At 31.3% G+C, this 13682-nt stretch overlaps 4 non-coding genes across 4 annotated transcripts; all 4 read right to left on the bottom strand.

Annotated features, from left to right (window-relative positions):
- Positions 1 to 767: 767 nt before the first annotated feature.
- TRNAV-AAC (transfer RNA valine (anticodon AAC)) lies at positions 768 to 841 on the bottom strand. Its single transcript has one exon. It is a non-coding gene; the product is annotated as a tRNA-Val (tRNA).
- A 2929-nt stretch (positions 842 to 3770) lies between these two features.
- Positions 3771 to 3843, bottom strand: TRNAR-UCU (transfer RNA arginine (anticodon UCU)). Its single transcript has one exon. It is a non-coding gene; the product is annotated as a tRNA-Arg (tRNA).
- Positions 3844 to 8149: 4306 nt separating this feature from the next.
- Positions 8150 to 8222, bottom strand: TRNAR-UCU (transfer RNA arginine (anticodon UCU)). Its single transcript has one exon. It is a non-coding gene; the product is annotated as a tRNA-Arg (tRNA).
- A 4135-nt stretch (positions 8223 to 12357) lies between these two features.
- Positions 12358 to 12430, bottom strand: TRNAR-UCU (transfer RNA arginine (anticodon UCU)). Its single transcript has one exon. It is a non-coding gene; the product is annotated as a tRNA-Arg (tRNA).
- Positions 12431 to 13682: the final 1252 nt, after the last annotated feature.

Here is a 13682-nt window from a genome sequence, read left to right as displayed (position 1 = left end):
GGGTCCAGCTTTTTGACCTGACAGGCATACCTAACCCATTGCCACCCCTACATGAAGGGTTGTTTAGATGTTGAAAAACCCTCTAATTGATCATCTCGACATCGAGATATATAAATATGAAAAGAAAAACAATATTTCGAGTATGCGAAATAGTGTATCTTGCAACACATTATCTAGACCGTTCAAGATTTTCTTGTGCTTATAGATCTACTTGATTTGAACCATTTTTAGAGTTTGAAGTTTTATAATTAGAGATGAAATTAGATTCCTAAGCTATCCTAAAAATATTTGATTTTAAATTATATTTATGATAAAATTTAGAGTTGCGCCTGAATTGAATTGTTTAAAGTTGCAACGGTATGCAAACCACACCCTAAATTAAAAGCTAAAAACATTACAATACAACTTAAAAAGGCTAAATTAAAAAATAAAACAATTACAAAAGACTTACAATGCAAACTTAAAATGAGAAATCAATAGAAACTCGAAAACTTAAAACGAGAAATCAATACAAACACAAAAACTTAAAATGAGAAATCAATACAAACTCTTAAACAATTACAATACATTTTTTTTTTTTTTTTTAACATTACAATACGAATTTACACAAGCCTAAATTTCAAAATTAAAAACTTAAAAGACTTACAACACAAACTTAAAATGAGAAATCAATACAAAAACTCAAAAACTTAAATGAGAAATCAATACAAAAACTCAAAAACTTAAATGAGAAATCAATACAAAAACTTAAAAAGGAGAAGTGAACATGGCATCGCCCGGACTCGAACCGGAGACCTTCAGTGTGTTAGACTGACGTGATAACCAACTACACCACGACACCAATGATAAATAACTCTTCTGTATTATCATATTACTATATAAATAAGATGTACCAAAAAAGGTTATACAAAACGAATAGAAAAAAGGTTATATAACGTTATTTTATTACAATATTATCAAGAAGAAAAAGGAACAACATTAATCAAAAAAGGATCTATAAAGGTATTTTATTGCAATATTTATTAAGAAAAAAAAAGGTACAAAACGAATAGAAGAAGTTTGGAAAAATTACTAAAAACCCCTCAATTTCAAGTTTTTAGGCATTCTTTCGCCCAACACTTTTGATACCACTCAATGAATCAATACCGCTTTCTTTTGCTACTACCTTTAAGTCAAAAAGGTATTTTTTTGGATCAAAATACCCCAATTAATCGATATTTATGTCACCCAATTTTTTTCTTTTTTGGTGCCAGACTAAAAAATGAGTTCGGTACAACACAAAAAATATGTGCAACCGACACAAAATATGTGCCTGACCGGCACTATAAAAACATAGGTAAAAAGCCGAGAGGGCTATTTTGGTCACAAAAATAGTATTAAGGTTTTTTTAGTATTTTAAAAAGTTTGTTTTGGGGAGGGGAGGGAGGGGGAAGATGTTTAGAAAGTAGAGTCATGGGGTGTTTCAATAATTTTCCCCCATAAAATTATTTTATTATAATATTTATTAAGATAAAAACACAAAATGAATAGAAAAAGCTTCTATAAAGTTATTTGTGAGTACCTGTGCTACGGTGCTTTGGGAGTGGAGTTTACTTCCACTTCCTCAATTAGAAGACCCACTGGGGAGGATGTTTTCAATGTGCAATTTTATTAGGAACCTTTAAGAATGGGAAAGTTTATATAAGGTTGCAACCTAAAAATGTAGAATCACGGATGCACCTCAAAAATCTCTCGGAAGTGTTATTTTAATATTGGAAAAGCCCTCTAATCAATCATCTCGACATTGAGATAAAAAAAAAAAAAAGTATTTGAATTACATCTTGCAACACATTATCTAGACCATCTATTTTCAAGATTTTCATATATTTATAGATCTACTTGATTTTAATCATTTTTGGAATTTAAAATTTTCTATTTGGGTATGAAAATAGATTTTAAGATAATACTAAAAAAAATTTACAACAAAATTACATGTTATGATAAAATTTTAAGGTGCGACTTAATTGGATTGTTGAGGGTTGCAACCTTATAGAAACCGCGCCCTTTAAGAATTGTTAGATGATTATTCTAAAAAATATATTATATTTGAGTTTTCTAACACTAAGATCTCACTGTCTAAAAAATTGGATGGTCTTTGATCAGTCTTCAAACAAATTTTTTTTTCCGGTGCATAAAGGTTTCAATAAGGAATTTTTTATTAATTAAATTAATCTAAAGGTTAAACAGGTTCATCCTCAAAAATTTGGGATCCTAAAATTAATTTTAAATCGTGTTTTACACAAGGGAGTAAATAAAGATTCTACTACAACTAGAATAGAATATATTTTGGCAAGTTATTTTATTACAATATTTATTAAGAAAAGCAAAAAGGTGCAAGAATAAAAAAGTTATTTTATTATAATATTTATTGAAGAAAAGAGGTGCAACATTAATACAAAGTATTATTGAAAAAAGGAAAAGGTTTATATAAAGTCGCAACCTTGTATTGCTAAAGTAAGGTGTACCTAAAAATCCTACAAAGGAGAGTTTTGGAGAACCCTCCAAGTGATCATCTCAATATCGAGATGAGTGGACAGGAAAAAAACAGGAATTTCAAGTTCAAAAAATAGTGCAACTTGTAACAAGTTATCTGGAGTGTCCATTTTCAAGTGTTTCTTGATTTGTTTGATCTAAAAAAAATTTTAATTTAAATTTTATAATTGAAGATGAAAAGAGATTTTCGAACCATCATAAGGTTTTCGACATGGAAATGACATCACTAAGTAAACTTTATAAGCGCTCCTTATTTCTACAGTTTAAGGTGGCAAACTTACACAAACCTCACCCTCGAGAAAAAGAGGTATAACAACATTTTTTAAGTGTCTCTTGATTTGCTCGATCTTTTCAATTTCAAAAATTTAAAATTTAATAATTGAAGATAAAAAAGATTTTGGAGACATGGAAATGACATAGTTAAGTAAATTTGATATTACAAGGAGGCAAACTTACCTCTCCCTTGAGAAAAAGAGGTTCAAAACGTATAGAAAAAGTATAACCATATTTATTGAGAAAAAGAAGTGCAAAACGAATAGAAAAAATATTATTGAGAAAAAGAGGTGCAAAACCAATAAAAAAAAAGTATTATTGAGAAAAAGAAAGATAAAAAAGATTTTGGAGGCATGGAAATGACATAGCTAAGTAAATTTTATAGGTGCCCTTATTTCTATAGTATAAGGAGGCAAACTTACCTCTCCCTTGAGAAAAAGAGGTACAAAACCAATAAAAAAAAGTATTATTTAGATTCTAGTATAAGGAGGCAAACTTACCTCTCCCTTGAGAAAAAGAGGTACAAAAAGTATAGTAAAAGTATTACAATATTTATTGAGAATTACCTCTCCCTTGAGAAAAAGAGGTACAAAACCAATAAAAAAAAATATTATTGAGATTCTAGTATAAGGAGGCAAACTTACCTCTCCCTTGAGAAAAAGAGGTTCAAAACGTATAGAAAAAGTATTACAATATTTATTGAGAAAAAGAAGTGCAAAACGAATAGAAAAAATATTATTGAGAAAAAGTGGTGCAAAACCAATAAAAAAAAAGTATTATTGAGAAAAAGAGTTACAAAACCTAAAAAACCTCAAAAAAGAATCATACCCGGCGGGATTCGAACCCACAATCGCCTGAATAGAGAAAAACGAATATAAAAAGTATTATTGAGAAAAAGAGGTGCAAAACCAATAAAAAAAAGTACTATTGAGAAAAAGCGTTAGAAAACCTAAAAATCAAAGAATCATACCCGGTGGGACTCGAACCCACAATCGCCTGATTAGAAGTCAGACGCCTTATCCATTAGGCCACGGGTACTACTCTCTTACTATATACCATGCTAATACATTTTAACCTTATTTTGCTTCCCCTATAGCGGCTTCCATGCCCCCACAATATCACATCTTTACAATAAAATCATGCCCCCACAATATCACATCTTTACAATAAAATCATGCCCCCACAATATCACATCTTTACAATAAAATCATGCCCCCACAATATCACATCTTTACAATAAAATCATGCCCCCACAATATCACATCTTTACAATAAAATCATGCCCCCACAATATCACATCTTTACAATAAAATCATGCCCCCACAATATCACATCTTTACACTATTTTATTTTAATTTTTTTTTTATAAATTATTTTGACCATCTCCTCTTTTAAACTCGAATTTGTAAAAATTATATAAAAAATATTTCCAATAAAATAAAATAAGCAACCCCTAAAATTTTCAAAGGGTATTTTGGTCATTATATTTTATTGAAAAATTATTTTTATCTTTTTTTTTTATGTGCAATCCATTGAGAATATGATACGTATCAAGTTTAATTTTCATAGAATTTATAGGAAAAACTAAAAATAAAATACTCAGAGGCCTCGGATCTATAGATTAAATAGTCAGTGGCTCACTTGATCTAAATTGGACGGCTGGATTGAGGCGAAGTATATATCTTCTATACTGCATGAGAAATATAGAAACCTTTCCCATAAATAAATTCAACATTGTATAATCACCCATGCATAGTACCAATGGTTAAAAAAGCGGATCGGTGACCCAGATCGGGCAGCTCAAAAATTGATCCAGATCGGCGAATCGACGATCCGATTATGGAATCGGGTGAATCGGTCAGAATAAAGCTTCAAACAAATCCGAAAAAATTATTAAAATTCATTATAAATATTTTTTTTTAGGAATTCAATAAAAAATGAGGGTACTCCATTAAGAATTTTCATTTATTTACATGAATATGCGAATATTGATATGTTCTTTCCCTGCAAGAACTACTATTTATCTTTTAATTTACGTCACACAAAAGGATAAACATAGAATTATCATGGAATAAGTATATCAACATACATAGACGATAATAAAGCATACAATTAGTAACATATGATCTAAAAATAAAATGACAGACGACGATGTTCTTCTTCTTGGTCATGCTGGTACCATTGATTGAATTCGTTTGACAATTCATTGATTCGATCTAAAAATGAATCATCGATATTAGCAGGCATCTGACTATATCCAAATCCCTGAGTGTTAGTGTTCTGTTGTGTTCCCAATCTAAAATCCCCAAAGCTTGTCCATCCTTTATGCTCGCCTACACTGTCCTCCTCATCCGTACCCTGTTGCTGTTGGGACTCGATATGTGAATAATATGGCTGGGATAGGGTGGCCTCGAAATCATCATCTCTCTCATTTTCCCTTAGACCCCCTTCCTACTCTCCATCATTAGGTGCAATATCACCGACATCTCCTACGATTTGTGGATACGTTGGCTGACTGCTTCCTCTTTTATACTGCTCATCACCTTCTTTAAGATCTTCCTCACCGATAGCCTCAAAGAACGCTCTCTTGTGCAATACTGGCTCCTCCTCTTCTACTACCCATTATTCTGCTGTGTCTGTGACAAATATTGTGTCTAAGTCTATCAGCCCATAGTCTTCAGGCTTCCTTCTTATTTGTCGCTCTTGGAGGTTTAAGTTGTAATGAACGTAGTCAAGTTTATGAAGCTTCTCAGAAGCGAGTCGATTTCTCCTAGTAGTGTGCAACCATTGGAACGTAAAATTCGATTATGGATTACAAAAAATTCGATCATGGATTACAAAAAATTCCATCATGGATTACAAAAAATTCCATCATGGATTACAAAAATTTCGATCATGGAGTACAAAAAATTCGATCATGGATTATGGATTGCAAAAAATTCGATTATGGATTACAAAAAATTCAATCATGGATTACAAAAAATTCGATCATGGATTACAAAAAATTTGGTGCTAGACTGAAAAATGAGTCCGGTACAACACAAAAAATATGTGCAACCGACACAAAATATGTGCCTGACCGGCACTATAAAAACATGGGTAAAAAGCCGAGAGGGCTATTTTGGTGACAAAAATAGTATTAAGGTTTTTTAAGTATTTTAAAAAGTTTGTTTTGGGGAGGGGAGGGAGGGGGAAGATGCTTAGAAAGTAGAGTCATGGGGTGTTTCAATAATTTTCCCCTATAAAATTAATTTATTAGAATATTTATTAAGATAAAAACACAAAATGAATAGAAAAAGCTTCAATAAAGTTATTCGTGAGTACCTGTGCTACGGTCCTTTGGGAGTGGAGTTTACTTTCACTCCCTCAATTAGAAGACCCACTGGGGAGGATGTTTTCAATGTGCAATTTTATTAGGAACCATTTAAGAATGGAAAAAGTTTATATATGGTTGCAACTTAAAAATGTAGAATCACGGATGCACCTCAAAAATCTCTCGGAAGTATTATTTTAATATTGGAAAAGCCCTCTCATCGATCATCTCGACATTGAGATAAAAAAAAAAAAAAAGTTTTTGAAGTACATCTTGCAACACATTATTTAGACCGTCTATTTTCAAGATTTTCATATATTTATAGATCTACTTGATTTTAACCATTTTTGGAATTTAAAATTTTCTATTTGGGTATGAAAATAGATTTTAAGATAATACTAAAAAAAAAAATACAACAAAATTACATGTTATGATAAAATTTTAAGGTGCGCCTTAATTGGATTGCTGAAGGTTGCAACCTTATAGAAACCGCGCCCTTTAAGAATTGTTAGATGATTATTCTAAAAAATATATTATGTTTGAGTTTTCTAACACTAAGATCTCTTTGTCTAAAAAATTGGATGGTCTTTGATCAGTCTTCAAACAATTTTTTTTTTTGAGTGCATAAAGGTTTCAATAAGGAATTTTTTATTAATTAAATTAATCTAAACGTTAAAGAGGTTCATCCAAAAAAATTTGGGATCCTAAATTAATTTTAAATCGTGTTTTACACTAGGGAGTAAATAGAGATTCTACTACCACTAGAATAGAATATATTTTGGCAAGTTATTTTATTACAATATTTATTAAGAAAAGAAAAATGGTGCAAGAACAAAAAAATTATTTTATTATAAAATTTATTGAGGAAAAGAGGTGCAACATTATTACAAAGTACTATTGAAAAATGGAAAAGGTTTATATAAGGTCGCAACCTTGTATTGCTAAAGTAAGGTGCACCTAAAAATCCTACAAAGGAGAGTTTTGGAGAACCCTCCAAGTGATCATCTCAATATCGAGATGAGTGGACAGGAAAGAAACCGGAATTTCAAGTTAAAAAAATAGTACATCTTGTAACAAGTTATCTGGAGTGCCTATTTTCAAGTGTTTCTTGATTTTTTTGATCTGGATAATTTTTAAATTTAAATTTTATAGTTGAAGATGAAAAGAGATTTTCGAACCATCATAAGGTTTTCGACATGGAAATGACATCACTAAGTAAATTTTATAAGCGCGCCTTATTTCTACAGTTTAAGGTGGCAAACTTACACAAACCTCACCCTCGAGAAAAAGAGGTATAACAACATTTTTTAAGTGTCTCTTGATTTGCTCGATCTTTTCAATTTTAAAAATTTAAAATTTAATAATTGAAGATAAAAAAGATTTTGGAGACATGGAAATGACATAGTTAAGTAAATTTGATATTACAAGGAGGCAAACTTACCTCTCCCTTGAGAAAAAGAGGTTCAAAACGTACAGAAAAAGTACTACCATATTTATTGAGAAAAAGAAGTGCAAAACGAATAGAAAAATATTATTGAGAAAAAGAGGTGCAAAACCAATAAAAAAAAAGTATTATTGAGAAAAAGAAAGATAAAAAACATTTTGGAGGCATGGAAATGACATAGCTAAGTAAATTTTATAGGTGCCCTTATTTCTATAGTATAAGGAGGCAAACTTACCTCTCCCTTGAGAAAAAGAGGTACAAAACCAATAAAAAAAAGTATTATTGAGATTCTAGTATAAGGAGGCAAACTTACCTCTCCCTTGAGAAAAGGAGGTACAAAAAGTATTACAATATTTATTGAGAATTACCTCTCCCTTAAGAAAAAGAGGTACAAAACCAATAAAAAAAAATATTATTGAGATTCTAGTATAAGGAGGCAAACTTACCTCTCCCTTGAGAAAAAGAGGTACAAAAAGTATAGAAAAAGTATTACAATATTTATTGAGAAAAAGAAGTGCAAAACGAATATAAAAAGTATTATTGAGAAAAAGAGGTGCAAAACCAATAAAAAAAATATTATTGAGAATCATACCCGGTGGGACTCGAACCCACAATCGCCTGATTAGAAGTCAGACGCCTTATCCATTAGGCCACGGGTACCGCTCTCATACTATATATCATGCTAATACATTTTAACCTTGTTTTCCTTCCCCTATAGCGGCTTCCATGTCCCCACAATATCACATATTTACACTATTTTATTTTAATTTTTTTTTATAAATTATTTTGACCGTCTCCTCTTTTAAACTCGCATTTGTAAAAATTATATAAAAAATATTTCCAATAAAATAAAATAACCAAATTACCCCTAAAATTTTCAAGGGGTATTTTGGTCATTATATTTTATTGAAAAATTATTTTTATCTTTTTTTTTTTATGTGCAACCCATTGAGAATATGACACGTATCAAATTTAATTTTCATACAATTTATAGGAAAAACTAAAAATAAAATACTCAGAGGCCTTGGATCTAGATTAAATAGTCAGTGGCTCACTTGATCTAAATTGGACGGTTGGATTCAGGCAAAGTATATATCTTCTATACTGCATGAGAAGTATAGAAACCTTTCCCATAAATAAATTCAACATTGTATGATCACCCATGCATAGTACCAATGGTTAAAAAAGCGGATTGGTGACCCGGATCGGGTACCTCAAAAATCGATTTGGATCGGCGAATCGACGATCTGAATCTGGAATCAGGTGAATCGGTCAGATTAACGCTTCAAAAAAATCCGAAAAAATTATTAAAATCCATTATAAATATTTTTTTTTAGGAATTCAATAAAAAATGAGGGTACTCCATTAAGAATTTTCATTTCTTTGCATGAATATGCGAATATTTATATGTTCTTTCCCTGCAAGAACTACTATTTACCATTTAATTTACGTCACACAAAAGGATAAACATAGAATTATCATGGAATAAGTATATCAACATACATAGACGACAATAAAGCATACAATTAGTAACATATGATCTAAAAATAAAATGACAGACGACGATGTTCTTCTTCTTGGTCACGCTGGTGCCATTGATTGAATTCGTTTGACAATTTATTGATTCAATCGAAAAACGAATCATCGATATTAGCAGGCATCTGACTATATCCAAATCCCTGAGTTTTAGTGTTCTGTTGTGTGCCCAATCTAAAATCCCCGAAGCTTGTCCATCCTTCATGCTCGCCTACACTGTCCTCCTCATCCGTACCCTGTTGCTGTTGGGACTCGATATGTGAATAATATGGCTGGGATAGGGTGGCCTCGAAATCATCATCTCTCTCATTTTCCCTTAGACCCCCTTCCTACTCTCCATCATTAGGTGCAATATCACCGACATCTCCTACGATTTGTGGATACGTTGGCTGACTGCTTCCTCTTTCATGCTGCTCATCACCTTTTGTAAGATCTTCCTCACCGATAGCCTCAAAGAACGCTCTTTTGTGCAACACTGGCTCCTCCTCTTCTACTACCCATTACTCTGTTGTGTCTGTGACAAATATTGTGTCTAAGTCTATCGGCCCATAGTCTTCAAGCTTCCTTCTTATTTGTCGCCCTTGGACGTTTAAGTTGTAATGAACGTAAACTAGTTTATGAAGTTTCTCCGAAGCGAGTCGATTTCTCCTAGTAGTGTGCAACCATTGGAACGTAAAATTCGATTTTAGATTACAAAAAATTCGATCATGGATTACAAAAAATTTGATCATGGATTATGGATTACAAAAAATTCGATTATGGATTACAAAAAATTCGAACGTGGATTACAAAAAATTTGATCATGGATTACAAAAAATTTGATCATGGATTACAAAAAATTCGATCATGGATTACAAAAAATTCGATAATGGATTTGATCATGGATTACAAAAAATTTGGTGCCAGACTGAAAAATGAGCCCGATACAACACGAAATTTATGTGCAACCGACACAAAATATGTGCCTGACCGGCACTATAAAAACATGGGTAAAAAGCCGAGAGGGCTATTTTGGTCACAAAAATAGTATTAAGGTTTTTTTAGTATTTTAAAAAGTTTGTTTTGGGGAGGGGAGGGAGGGGGAAGGTGTTTAGAAAGTAGAGTCGTGGGATGTTTCAATAATTTTCCCCTATAAAATTATTTTATTATAATATTTATTAAGATAAAAAAACAAAATGAATAGAAAAAGCTTCTTTAATACGGTCCTTTGGGAGTGGAGTTTACTTCCACTCCCTCAATTAGAAGACCCACTGGGGAGGATGTTTTCAATGTGCAATTTTATTAGGAACCATTTAAGAATGGGAAAAGTTTATATACGGTTGCAACCTAAAAATGTAGAATCACGGATGCACCTCAAAAATCTCTCTGAAGTGTTATTTTAATATTGGAAAAGCCCTCTAATCAATCATCTCGACATTGAGATAAAAAAAAAAAAAAGGTTTTTGAAGTACATCTTGCAACACATTATCTAGACCGTCTATTTTCAAGATTTTCATATATTTATAGATCTACTTGATTTTAACCATTTTTGGAATTTAAAATTTTCTATTTGGGTATGAAAATAGATTTTAAGATAATACTAAAAAAAATTTACAACAAAATTACATGTTATGATAAAATTTTAAGGTGCGCCTTAATTGGATTGTTGAGGGTTGCAACCTTATAGAAACCGCTCCCTTTAAGAATTGTTAGATGATTATTCTAAAAAATATATTATATTTGAGTTTTCTATCACTAAGATCTCACTGTCTAAAAAATTGGATGGTCTTTGATCAGTCTTCAAACAATTTTTTTTTTCCGGTGTATAAAGGTTTCAATAAATAATTTTTTATTAATTAAATTAATCTAAAGGTTAAAGAGGTTCATCCTCAAAAATTTGGGATCCTAAAATTAATTTTAAATCGTGTTTTACACTAGGGAGTAAATAGAGATTCTACTACCACTAGAATAGAATATATTTTGGCAAGTTATTTTATTACAATATTTATTAAGAAAAGCAAAAAGGTGCAAGAATAAAAAAGTTATTTTATTATAATATTTATTGAGAAAAAGAGGTGCAACATTAATACAAAGTACAATTGAAAAAAGGAAAAGGTTTATATAAGGTCGCAACCTTGTATTGCTAAAGTAAGGTGCACCTAAAAATCCTACAAAGGAGAGTTTTGGAGAACCCTCCAAGTGATCATCTCAATATCGAGATGAGTGGACAGGAAAAAAACCGGAATTTCAAGTTCAAAAAATAGTGCAACTTGTAACAAGTTATCTGGAGTGTCCATTTTCAAGTGTTTCTTGATTTTTTTGATCTGGATAATTTTTAAATTTAAATTTTATAATTGAAGATGAAAAGAGATTTTCGAACCATCATAAGGTTTTCGACATGGAAATGACATCACTAAGTAAATTTTATAAGCGCGCCTTATTTCTACAGTTTAAGGTGGCAAACTTACACAAACCTCACCCTCGAGAAAAAGAGATATAACAACATTTTTTAAGTGTCTCTTGATTTGCTCGATCTTTTCAATTTCAAAAATTTAAAATTTAATAATTGAAGATAAAAAAGATTTTGGAGACATGGAAATGACATAGTTAAGTAAATTTGATATTACAAGGAGGCAAACTTACCTCTCCCTTGAGAAAAAGAGGTTCAAAACGTACAGAAAAAGTATTACCATATTTATTGAGAAAAAGAAGTGCAAAACGAATAGAAAAAATATTATTGAGAAAAAGAGGTGCAAAACCAATAAAAAAAAAGTATTATTGAGAAAAAGAAAGATAAAAAAGATTTTGGAGGCATGGAAATGACATAGCTAAGTAAATTTTATAGGTGCCCTTATTTCTATAGTATAAGGAGACAAACTTACCTCTCCCTTGAGAAAAAAAGGTACAAAACAAATTAAAAAAAATATTATTGAGATTCTAGTATAAGGAGGCAAACTTACCTCTCCCTTGTGAAAAAGAGGTACAAAAAGTATAGAAAAAGTATTACAATATTTATTTAGAAAAAGAAGTGCAAAACGAATATAAAAAGTATTATTGAGAAAAAGAGGTGCAAAACCATTAAAAAAAAGTATTATTGAGAAAAAGAGTTACAAAACCTAAAAAACCTCAAAAAAGAATCATACCCGGTGGGATTCGAACCCACAATCGCCTGATTAGAGAAAAACGAATATAAAAAGTATTATTGAGAAAAGGAGGTGCAAAACCAATAAAAATAAGTATTATTTAGAAAAAGCGTTAGAAAACCTGAAAATCAAAGAATCATACCCGGTGGGACTCGAACCCACAATCGCCTGATTAGAAGTCAGACGCCTTATCCATTAGGCCACGGGTACTGCTCTCATGTTATATGCCATGCTAATACATTTTAACCTTGTTTTGCTTCCCCTATAGCGGCTTCCATGCCCCCACAATACCACATCTTTACACTATTTTATTTTAATTTTTTTTTTATAAATTATTTTGACCGTCTCCTCTTTTAAACTCGCATTTGTAAAAATTATATAAAAAATATTTCCAATAAAATAAAATAACCAAATTACCCCTAAAATTTTCAAGGGGTATTTTGGTCATTATATTTTATTGAAAAATTATTTTTATCTTTTTTTTTTATGTGCAACCCATTGAGAATATGACACGTATCAAATTTAATTTTCATACAATTTATAGGAAAAACTAAAAATAAAATACTCAGAGGCCTCGGATCTAGATTAAATAGTCAGTGGCTCACTTGATCTAAATTGGACGGTTGGATTCAGGCAAAGTATATATCTTCTATACTGTATGAGAAGTATAGAAACCTTTCCCATAAATAAATTCAACATTGTATAATCACCCATGCATAGTACCAATGGTTAAAAAAGCAGATTGGTGACCCGGATCGGGTACCTCAAAAATCGATTTGGATCGGCGAATCTATGATCCGAATCTGGAATCAGGTGAATCGGTCAGATTAACGCTTCAAAAAAATCTGAAAAAATTATTAAAATCCATTATAAATATTTTTTTTAGGAATTCAATAAAAAATGAGGGTACTCCATTAAGAATTTTCATTTCTTTGCACAAATATGCGAATATTTATATGTTATTTCCCTGCAAGAACTATTATTTACCATTTAATTTACGTCACACAAAAGGATAAACATAGAATTATCATGGAATAAGTATATCAACATACATAGACGACAATAAAGCGTACAATTAGTAACATATGATTTAAAAATAAAATAACAGACGACGATGTTCTTCTTCTTGATCACGCTGGTGCCATTGATTGAATTCGTTTGACAATTCATTGATTCGATCTAAAAACGAATCATCGATATTAGCAGGCATCTGACTATATCCAAATCCCTGAGTGTTATTGTTCTGTTGTGTGCCCAATCTAAAATCCCCGAAGCTTGTCCATCCTTCATGCTCGCCTACACTATCCTACTCATCCGTACCCTATTGCTATTGGGACTCGATATGTGAATAATATGGCTGGGATAGGGTGGCCTCGAAATCATCATCTCTCTCATTTTCCCTTAGACCCGCTTCCTACTCTCCATCATTAGGTGCAATATCACCGACATCTCCTACGATTTG

This window comes from Amborella trichopoda, chromosome 9 (genome assembly GCF_054954075.1).
Source record: "Amborella trichopoda isolate Santa Cruz 75 chromosome 9, AtrichopodaSantaCruz75HAP2 v2.0, whole genome shotgun sequence".
NCBI classification, from domain to species: Eukaryota; Viridiplantae; Streptophyta; class Magnoliopsida; order Amborellales; family Amborellaceae; genus Amborella; species Amborella trichopoda.
This window is presented reverse-complemented; position numbering and strand designations above follow the sequence as displayed.